Source organism: Cupressus sempervirens, chromosome 8 (assembly GCF_028749045.1).
Source record: "Cupressus sempervirens isolate cs-2001-9-10 chromosome 8, ASM2874904v1, whole genome shotgun sequence".
Classification (NCBI taxonomy): Eukaryota; Viridiplantae; Streptophyta; class Pinopsida; order Cupressales; family Cupressaceae; genus Cupressus; species Cupressus sempervirens.
The window spans coordinates 259,941,062-259,951,469 of NC_143125.1; positions in this window are offsets into that span (position 1 = coordinate 259,941,062).

Genomic DNA, 10,408 nt, shown 5'->3' on the forward strand with positions numbered 1-10,408 from the left:
CATCCAACATTCTAGATGTCTTTGAGCAGTGGAACCAAGGAAGGATTGGTTGTGATGATAGGGTTTTGTGGAAATGGACCTTACCCCATGTCTGCTGGGGGATAAGGAAACTATGGCTAAGGTGGTTTTCCACAAATGCCTCAATGCTCTATTGGAAAACTTTTCTAATATCAAAGGTCCCATCCCCTCTGTTGGCATCAATGAAAGGGATAAAAGCAAGAGGGATGAGTGTAGATGGTCGATGTCGCCTGAGGGTTGGTATAAGGCCAATTTTGATAAGGTAGCCAAAGGTAACCTAGGAAAGGTTGGAGTAGGAGGAATTATCAGAAATAATTTTGGCAAAGGAATGGTTGCAGTAGCTACTCCCCTTGGGACACAAACCAATCACTATTCAAAGGCTATATCAACTCACTATACCATAAAGCTAGCTAAAGATATGGGTTTTAGAAAACTATTTTTGGAAGGTGACTTGAAAAGCATTATTGATTGCCCAAATGAGAAGAACAAACCTACATGGACTATAGAGAATATTGTAGAGGAATGCATTCTTCTTCTGAAGACTTTTGAAGAAACCTATCTGGCACATGAGTATTGGGAAGCCAATCAAGTGGCAGACAACTTAGCAAATTGGGCCGTCAAGTACAATGAATTAGCAAAATAGATAGAAGGCAATTTCCCATCAGATATTAATGACATAATTGAATGGCAAAGGATCCTAGGAAGATTGGGTATAATTAAAAATTCATTATGATTGCTAAATCAATATAGGGGAGGTCAGAAATTTGATGCATAATTTAATTATGCTAGTTAGTGCTTTATGGAGAATGTACAGAAATGTGATGTGGAAGTATGATATCACTCATACTTCTCACATCAAACATATCTATCTAAGTAATACTATGATAGATTTTAGACTGATTGTGCAGAAGGCAGAAAATTGGATCAAGAAAATGAGAAGAGCCTCTTTTTCTTTGAATTTGAAGGGTTTTGACATTGACTTTCAAGCTCACAGTGACAAAAACATGGTTGGGGAAAGGCATTGGCAGGAACTAGAAGATGAAGCCAAGAAATGGAGTGGGCAGTCAAAGGTTTGGGACATACTAAAAAAAGGGGAAATTACGACCTTCATTGATAGGCTCCATGGCTAGAAACCCTCAGTTACCAAGGCTATGGTTAAAAGCTGGAACGAGGGCATTGTGACTATTAACGAGGTAGAGTTTACGAAGACTAAGGATGCCATCTTTGTGGTTACTGGCATTCCCATCTTGGGAAAGAAATTGTATAGAGACTAAAAATTCTTGGGGAATGTGGTGGTGAAATTCACTAAGGATCAAGAGGAGAAAAAAGTGCTTGTGAAGAAAGGAACCCATTACCTCCCAAGCTCCATCAAGCCGCTTTGGAGGTTTGTGTTATGGGCTATCGTCAAATACATCACCTTGGATACCAGATTTGATCAACTATGCACCTACCATTTCGTGATTCTCAATCACTTTAAGTACGGGGCCAAAATTTCCATCCCCTTTTATCTTTATGCTTCTACAAATGAAAATATCAATGAATATTGGGAGAAGCAGAATAGGAATCTGACACTCCACGAGGGATTGTTACTTTTAATTTATGAGTTCTTTAAAGCTAGGATAGTGGGGAAACAAATTAAGGCAAAGAAGGAGTGTAAGAAGGGTAGAATGGACTCTAAAGATTTAGAAGAGAATTACGTGCCTTTGAAAACCAAAGCTAGCCTTTATATGCACACTGATTCAAAGAACGATGATACTCCAAAGGGAGACTCTGGGAAGCAATCCATCAGAAAGGAAAATAAAAGGAATACTACCCCTCATCCCAAGCATGACTTTGAGTCCTCCTCTGATAGGGAATATAATGAAAGAGCCAAAGGCATGGACACAGGTGAGGATAGTCCTAAAGGAGATGAGGAGAATAGGGAAGGGGAGGGCATCAAGAGCAAAAAGGGAAAAAACACTATTACAATCAAAATTTTGAGAAGTAAAGAGGACTCTGCTAATGTTTCTAGGGGCCAAAAAAGGAAACATCCAGAGGCTGAGACAGAGGAATAGGGGGTTGAGGTGGAAGGTGTCGAAGATGTTCCCAACCAAGAAGAGAGAGCTAACCATGAACAAGACTTGGAGGAATTTGGTTCCAACTGATATAGGTGCTTGATCACAGGCAAAGATAGAAAGGTGGTGTGGAGAAACTTTAACACTACCTCAGCTAAGATGGGGATTAATAGAGAAATAATAAGAACACAAGTCAAAGAGGATGATGAAGGCAAAATTAAAATTGAGGAATTAATTGACCCAACCCTGGTTGTTTTTAGTGACACAGCTAAGGAGCACTTGGATATGGACGTCATCAACAATGCTAAGAACAGTGTTGTAGACAGTTTTCGCACTACCAAATGGATTTTCCATGAAATCTAGGATCTCAAGTATAGAGTGTGTAGCCTTGAAAGAGAAAACTACATCCTAAAGAATGGGATTTTAGAGGAAGAAAAGAGCAACGATGAAAGTGTGGAGGTCAAAAATAGGGTTCAAATTATGGAGAGCTCTATGTGGATCATTGTAGAACAAAGCTACAATATTCTAAAAGATGTAAATGAGAATGTTAAGATTCTCATCAAAACCAACAAGGAAGAGGACCTGACCCCTCACAGGACCAAGGAAAATACCCCTTAAGATAGCTTTAGGAAGCACACAAGATCCAACATGAGGAAGAAGGATACCCAAGATCCTGACCAGGAGCACTCAGACATGAAAGAGGCGGCAAGCAGACTGTTGGAGCTAGAAATCAATGTGGTACAAATGCTAAGAGAGATCTTCTGAGTGCCTTGGGTTTTATTGGTTGGCTTGGCTTTTTTCTTCTCTCCCTAGCTTTTTATTTGTTCCTATCTCTTTTATGGGGAGTGTTTTCTTTTGTTTGCTTTTAGTATCTATTGCTACTTTGAGCATTTTTTTTTGTCTCAACTATTTATTGTATGGGTTTTAGGGCCCTGTTAAATCCTATTTTCCTTAATCAAAAACTTAATAAATTTAATAATTTATTAAAGTCAATAGAGGAAAATTTATTAATTAAATATTAAAATATTTAATTAATTGACTTGACAATTTTTAAGTGTAAACATTTTGCCCCTCTTTGGAATAATATGTGGACAATGCATAACTTCAAAGATAACTAGCACATGATCTTGTTGCCCCTACCCCAAGATTTTGGAATGACATAGACTATACGGTATGTCCCCTTACAAGATTGATTAGATTTCAATGATGGTGTTGGCAGTTAATTTGAGAAATCTTTTGATAAGCAAAAAGAAGAAATGGTTGAGGTGATAGAAAATGAGTTGAGGTGATATTGTATAGTAACACACCCAATCTAAGGGTCCCAAGGTATAAATACAAAAAATGCAAGGTGTATGATTCATCATTTGTACACTTGGCATTTGGGGATTGGAGGAGAGCTTAGGATAGCTACAATGTCATTTCCTATTGCTGAGCACCATTTTAGGGGAGTCTAGAGGTTCCAATGGCTAGCCGACTATGGAGAGTCAGTAAGTGATTAATCCCTCTCCGTCAATTGATAGTTGTAGCCTAAAATTTTAGTAGATTGGTCAAGTTTTGATAGATCTTAATTGTTTGATAGGATAGCTTAGGAAATTTTTGAAATTTTCAATTCGCACGAACATATATGCAAATGCAATGCATAAATGCATAGATATACTACGTGTGTACACAATTATGGTAGATAATGTGCATTTATATTATAATTCAACACATACATAAAATAATAGCTCACTTTTTTTAAAGTTGTGTATTTGTAAAATGTTTAGGTGCATTTAGATTTGATTTTTGCACATTTGTAGAAATTACATTTTTGTTTAGGGTTGATGCGCAAATATTTAGGGATTGTGCACATCTTTTAAAAACGTGCTTAGGTTAGGGAATGTACCACTCTAGTGGTAGGTATTTGTGCAATTGTTGAAATTGTACAAACATGGTAGGTTTATGTGCATTTGTCATGTAGAACTGCACTTCCATTTGGGTTGATGAAATGGTGATAAGAAGTGATGCATTGAGATATATAATAGGGTAGAGTAATAATTTTCTTATTTAATAAGGATAACTGATAGGACTAGTTTAGGTGTCATTGTAGAAACATTAGCTAGAAACCCAATTAGGCATAAATAAATGATAGCTTTGTCGATAAAAATATGATAAGATCAGTTGTAAGATAAAACATGCATATCATAATTCTAGATGATAGTTATGTAGGATGGCTAATTTCATGCTTTGTTTGATGTGTGTAGGAGGACTTGTTAGCTATATTGATGTTGAAGGAAATATTCCTAGACACACATTCTTTGTGGCCTTTATTGACTGGGAGTGATCATATTTTAATTATTGCATGTGGACTATATCACACTTTGTATTGGCCTGTGATCAGGGCCAACCTTGTGTTACTAACAACATTAGTTGAGAGATGGTACTTTGAGATGAGTACCTTCCATCTATCGATGGGGGAGATTAGTGTGGCTTTAGAGGATGTCTACATGATACTGAGACTTCCTATCAGTGGCAAGTTGGTACAATATGATCAACAAGACATGTTAGAGGAGTGCAGGGATGCGTTTATAGGGATGAACATTATAGAGGATGATGAGAATGGCGGCCATTTTTCTTGGGGAGTGCATTTGTTAGCACACTTGTATCATGATCTACATTAGATGGTGTACCATAGTGGTGCATCCTTATCAACAAGTGTGACTCTACTACATGTGTGGGTGTGGGATCACATAGCTATTTTGTGACCCGTTCATATTAGATTCAGATGTGTTGGACATGCATATGTTCATCTATATTATATGATTTAGTCCCTTCTTAAACTAAGACAATCAAATTATTGGAGATATGCATTGGGTACACTAGATTCGGTGATATGGAGACCATACTTGGATTATGAGGAATGGGACAATGAGAGAGAGTTGGGATACTACTTTGAGACTAGGTGGTTGATTGGGAGGACCTCTCATATACTAGAGACACATTTGGTAGGCCAAGTGATGTGATAGTTTGGGCAGTTATAAGGGATGTCCCAGGGCATTGCAAAGTTTTCTTGCACTCATTAGGAGTAGAGATATTGGGGGTCGATGGCTTCCTATGAGTTTACCTTATAAGAGTTCCAACATATGCCCTTCTAGGTATGGAGACTTTAGAGAGTACAAGAGGTATCTGCAGAGTCACCCATTTCCATGAATATTTGCACTAGATGAGCCACCTCCAATAGTCAGAGCTAACAAGGGAGGATAGAGGATGAGACAAAGTACAAGAAGTGGTAGAGGTAGAGATAAGGAGGATGATGATATAGGCTAGAGGAGAGCACAGACATGAGGTGGTGGTATGGTCAAAGGATTGAGACCAACTTTTCAAGATACAATGTTGAGACAAGTTCTTGCATAGGTACCTACAACAACAGGGTAGGGAGAGGAGGTAGCGAGGTCAATATAGAATGATCTCATACAGGGTCTCACTCAAGATGTGAAGATGGGGGAGCAAGATCCATATGTCTAGGGTACTAATGGGGGGGAGTTAGAGAGAGTTGTTGAGGATTTTATGGAGGTAGAGAGGTAGATGACTAGTGTGCCCCAGTTAGAGTAGTAGACGGGGGAGTTCAAGGGACTAGTAGTTACATTCAGGGAGCAGGACAAAGACTAGAGAGGCTAGGGGTGACATAGGGATTATTAGAGCAGATGGAGAGAGCTTAGGCATTGGGTCTAAACACACAGAACATGAGACTCATGTTGAGAGAAGGTCGAGGGGTTACCTACTAGAGGGAGGCCTATGAGAGAGTTGTCCCAAAGGATCAATAGATGGGGAGCTATATAGAGAGCTCTTGTTATGGTAGGACCTCGGTAGAGTATGTAGAGAGAGAAGTGATGTGGCATTGAGACCTCCTAGGCTACAGATTAGAGGACATGCAGAGATAGGTAGAGAGATAGATAGAGCAGAGGGTGTAGGACCATCTATTTTTTGACATGATCGACATACAAAGTTTGGTGGCAGTGCCAATTAGATTGTTTGTATACACTTTGGATAGACATTTTCTATTTTGATGGACAATGTTTTTTGAGATAGTTTGTTATTACTATGGTCTATCATCAACTATTGGATATTGTATTGAATTTTTTATTATGCATACACGTAGGACTATGGGCATTAAACACTTATTATTTCTTTTTGACTATATGGATTTCCTATGTTGCTTATTAATGATGGATACTAACATATGATTATGCAAGATGTGATATGTCATTATTTTAGTTGTAGCTATATACATGTTTCATGATGTTCTATGATGTGATGCATTATAATTAGACGAAAATGTGTTATATGTGACTCATGTTATGCAAATGTTTCTAAATGGTCTATGATAGATGTTATATGATTCATTAATGCATGTTGTTTTACTATGTATGGATGCCCAAGTTGAAAAATGTCTAACTAAAAACAAGTGAAATGAATGATAATAAAGACTTAATCTAAAATGATAAATGGATACAAACAAAACGTAAAAACTGAATGAACCTTATAATGATGGAATTGTATATGAAATGGAAATGTTTTTATTAATGTCCAATAGCTTCAATATGGATAATAACAAAGTCTCATCCTAAAGACTTAATGAAAGGATTAAGAGACTTATAATAATGGACTCATAATCTATAAAATAAACCTCACACATTCAAATGGAATGGATATGAATGGAACAGGAAATGAGGATGGATAGGTAAATGTAAACTATAATGCAACACTAAAGTTCACATTCTTTGATGCTTTTCAACATCTTGATTTTGAAGGTAACGTGAATTTTTGTCATCATCGGGCTCTTTATTGATATAAGGTGACATAAGCACCATGGTATAATTAAACCACGATGACCAGAGTATTTCTTACATGGATTTTAATATTGCAAGCTTAACAAGCATCTAGGTATAATTGGACCTAGATGACTTGAGTTTCGCTTGCATTATCAATAGATAGGGAATGTATTCCTATTAATCTTAAGAACATATATTTAGGGTGAATATATGTGTGACACCTGATGATCTACGAAATAGTGTAACAAACAAAGTTTTCACCATGGGATGCTTTATAGATACGTGAAGGTCGATAGGCACAGATACCCCAAAATAAAAGTTCAATTGATTACAATAGGAAACACATTGCAAACATCAAACAAAGAAAAATATCATGTTCCATCTTGGCCTTTCTAGTCACAATGGTAAATGGGAGAAATTAACTCATACCAGTGAGACATCCTAGAATATCATAGGAGTATGATAACAATGAAATCAAATTGATGAATGCATGTACTCTAATAATCAATCAAAATTGTCATGAGATGTACAAATATATTGCCAAAGATCTTGTTATGGTTTGATGTAGTTGTTTAGATTTTTGGATAAGTTGAAATTTTGATGTAGATACCAATTTGATTTTGAGCATTATGAGTTACGAGACAACATTATAAATCCCAATGATAAGTATCGTTTGGTTATTATTTGTTTGTCTGAAGATATAAAATAGAATCCATTTTAGTCCTTTTTTGAGTCATGACTTGTCAAAGATCCACTTCCATAATTAGGTTGAGGGCATGCCCTTAGTTAGATATTGGATTGACTTATTATGGATGGAGAAAACCACAAATGGAAACTAGATAAAGATCTAATCTAGGCCAAGCTATGATGGGATTTTACTATGGATATATACATGGTAGACCATGTAGGTAGCTAGTTTATTATGGACATGTACAAGGGAGATGATGGATTTGAGATATGGAATGATGAATATAAATGATGTGATGGAGAGCCTAGAAGAATCTTAATAGATATAAGAGCTAGTTTGTCACAAATGACATCTATTTCCAAGTTTTCACCATTTTTTTGGATATTTTAAAATTTAATTTAATTTTTTTTTTAATTTTTTGTATTTCTCATCCTTTTCACTAGGATTTTAGACACATAATTTCTTAAGGTTTATGTTGTTGACAGGTTCATCCAACAACTCATCCTCAGAAGTTGATAATTGGTAATGCCCCATACCCAAATACACCAACAATCACAAAAGGACCTAGCTAGTTTGCCTCAAATTTGCCTTTCTTTTTCCAATTACCTTGATTCTTTGGATTTTATCTTAGGACTAAGTCACCCACTTTAAATTCTCTAAGTTTCACTTTGTTATTGAACTAACTAGACATCCTCTTTTGCTAGGCTTTCAAATGGTCAGAAGCTTTCTGTCTCTTTTCATATAGTAATTCCAACTCTTACAAGCGTGATACTCTATAGTCTTCATTTGTAATAAGATCTCTTAATGTCAGTCTAAGAGATGATAACTCGACCTCAAGGGGAAGTGTAGCTTCATTTTCGAAGACAAGGGAATATAGGGTGGCTCTAGTAGGTGTGTGAATAGATGTGTGGTAAGCCCATAGTGTTGGAGTGAGTTGAACATGCTAGTCACAACTAACGTCATTGAAAATCTTTTTAAGGATCTTAATAATGGTTTTATTAGATGCCTCATCTTGACCATTTCCTTGTGGAAAATAAATGGAGGAAGAAAGATGGATGATATGAAACTTCTCACATAGTTCTTTGATATCCTTATTTTGGAATTGTTTACCATGATTTGTGACTATGGATGTTGGAATACTATATCGACAGATAATATAGTTCAAGATGAACATGGAGACCTATTTACTGGTGGACGTTATGAATGGAATGGCCTCAACCCATTTGGTAAAAATTTGTGTTTTTGTCATGACAAATCTATTGCTATTGGAAGAAGATGGATGAATTTCCCCAATGAGGTCGAGTCCCCACTAACTATATGGACATATTGTTGTAAATAGATGAAGCTCTTGAGCTGGTGCATGAATTAGATTACCATGTATCTAGCACTTTTTGCATTTCTTAGCATATTTAAAGTAATCAAGCTCCACTTTAGGCCAATAATAACCCATAAACATAAATTTTTTAGCCAAAAAATGACCACTCAAGTGTGACTCACATATACCCTTGTGTACTTCTCATAAAGTAGTTTGAGACTCATAATGTTTAAGAAAATGTAAGAGAGTATCGTCAAGACCTCATCAATACAGGATGTTAGCAATTAAGGTGTAATAGGATGTTTGGAGAAGGAAGCTTCTTTTTTGGTTTTGGGATAAGTTGGGCACTTGGATATTATCTTTAAGATAGATTTTCCCATAAATTGGGGAATCTTGACTCACCAGATGACATACAATTGAAGAGTCTAAATTATCATAAGAAGGATAAGATAAGGGTTCTACAAAGAACTCAAAATAATCTTGTGTGTTTTCCATATCAAGCAAAGAAGCAATTGTTGCCATGGCATTTGTAGCTTTGTTGTCTTGTCAGGGAATATGCTCAAATGTGATCATTGTGAAATATTGTTTGAAGTCATCTACTATATGCTTATATGGTCATAACTTATCATTCTTGGTTTGATATTCATCATTAACTTGATTAATGATCAATTGTGAGTCTCTATAATCATTTAACTCTGTTATTTTCATTGTACTTCCATTTTGAGTCATATGAGAAATGCTTCGTATTCAACCATATTATTCATACAAGGGAATAATAGTTTGTAAGACTTGGGTATTGTGCATCATTGTAGTGTAAGAAAGAATACTACTACTCCTGAACCATTTTGGGTAAATGAACCATCAAAATATAATTTCTAGGATTGAGTTGATAATTGCATGATTTTGACATTTGGAAGCTCAACATGTATTGGATGTTCAACTAATAATGGAGTGTTTTCTAGTTGATCTACAATAACTTGTCCATTTATGGCTTTGTGATCCATAAGCTCAATGTCAATTTCACTTAGTAACATAACCCACTTTTCTAGTATGTCTATTAATGATGATTTATCAAGCAAATACTCTAGGGGATTGATCTTTGTAATTAGCATGACTTTATGAGATAACATGTAGTGTCACAATTTTTGTGAAGCAAAGACTACTGCTAGGCATGCTTGCTCAATTGTTGAATAGTTTAGTTTGTATCCCACTAAAGTGTGACTGATATAATAAATAGTCTTTTCTTTCTCTTCATGGTCTTGTTGTGCCAATAAGACTTCTAAAGATTTTCCAGTCAATGATATATATTATAAGAGTGATTTTCCATGAATAGGTGACATCAAAGTTGGTGTATTTATCAAGTACTATTTTATCCTGTCAAAAGCTTCTTCACACATGGGATACTAGTAAAATGACACATTCTTATTTAATGAATGCATGAAAGGATGTCTTTTAGTAGCCAATTGTGAGCCAAACCTTTTGATGGATTGTAACCTTGTAGTGATATCAACTGACTTATATT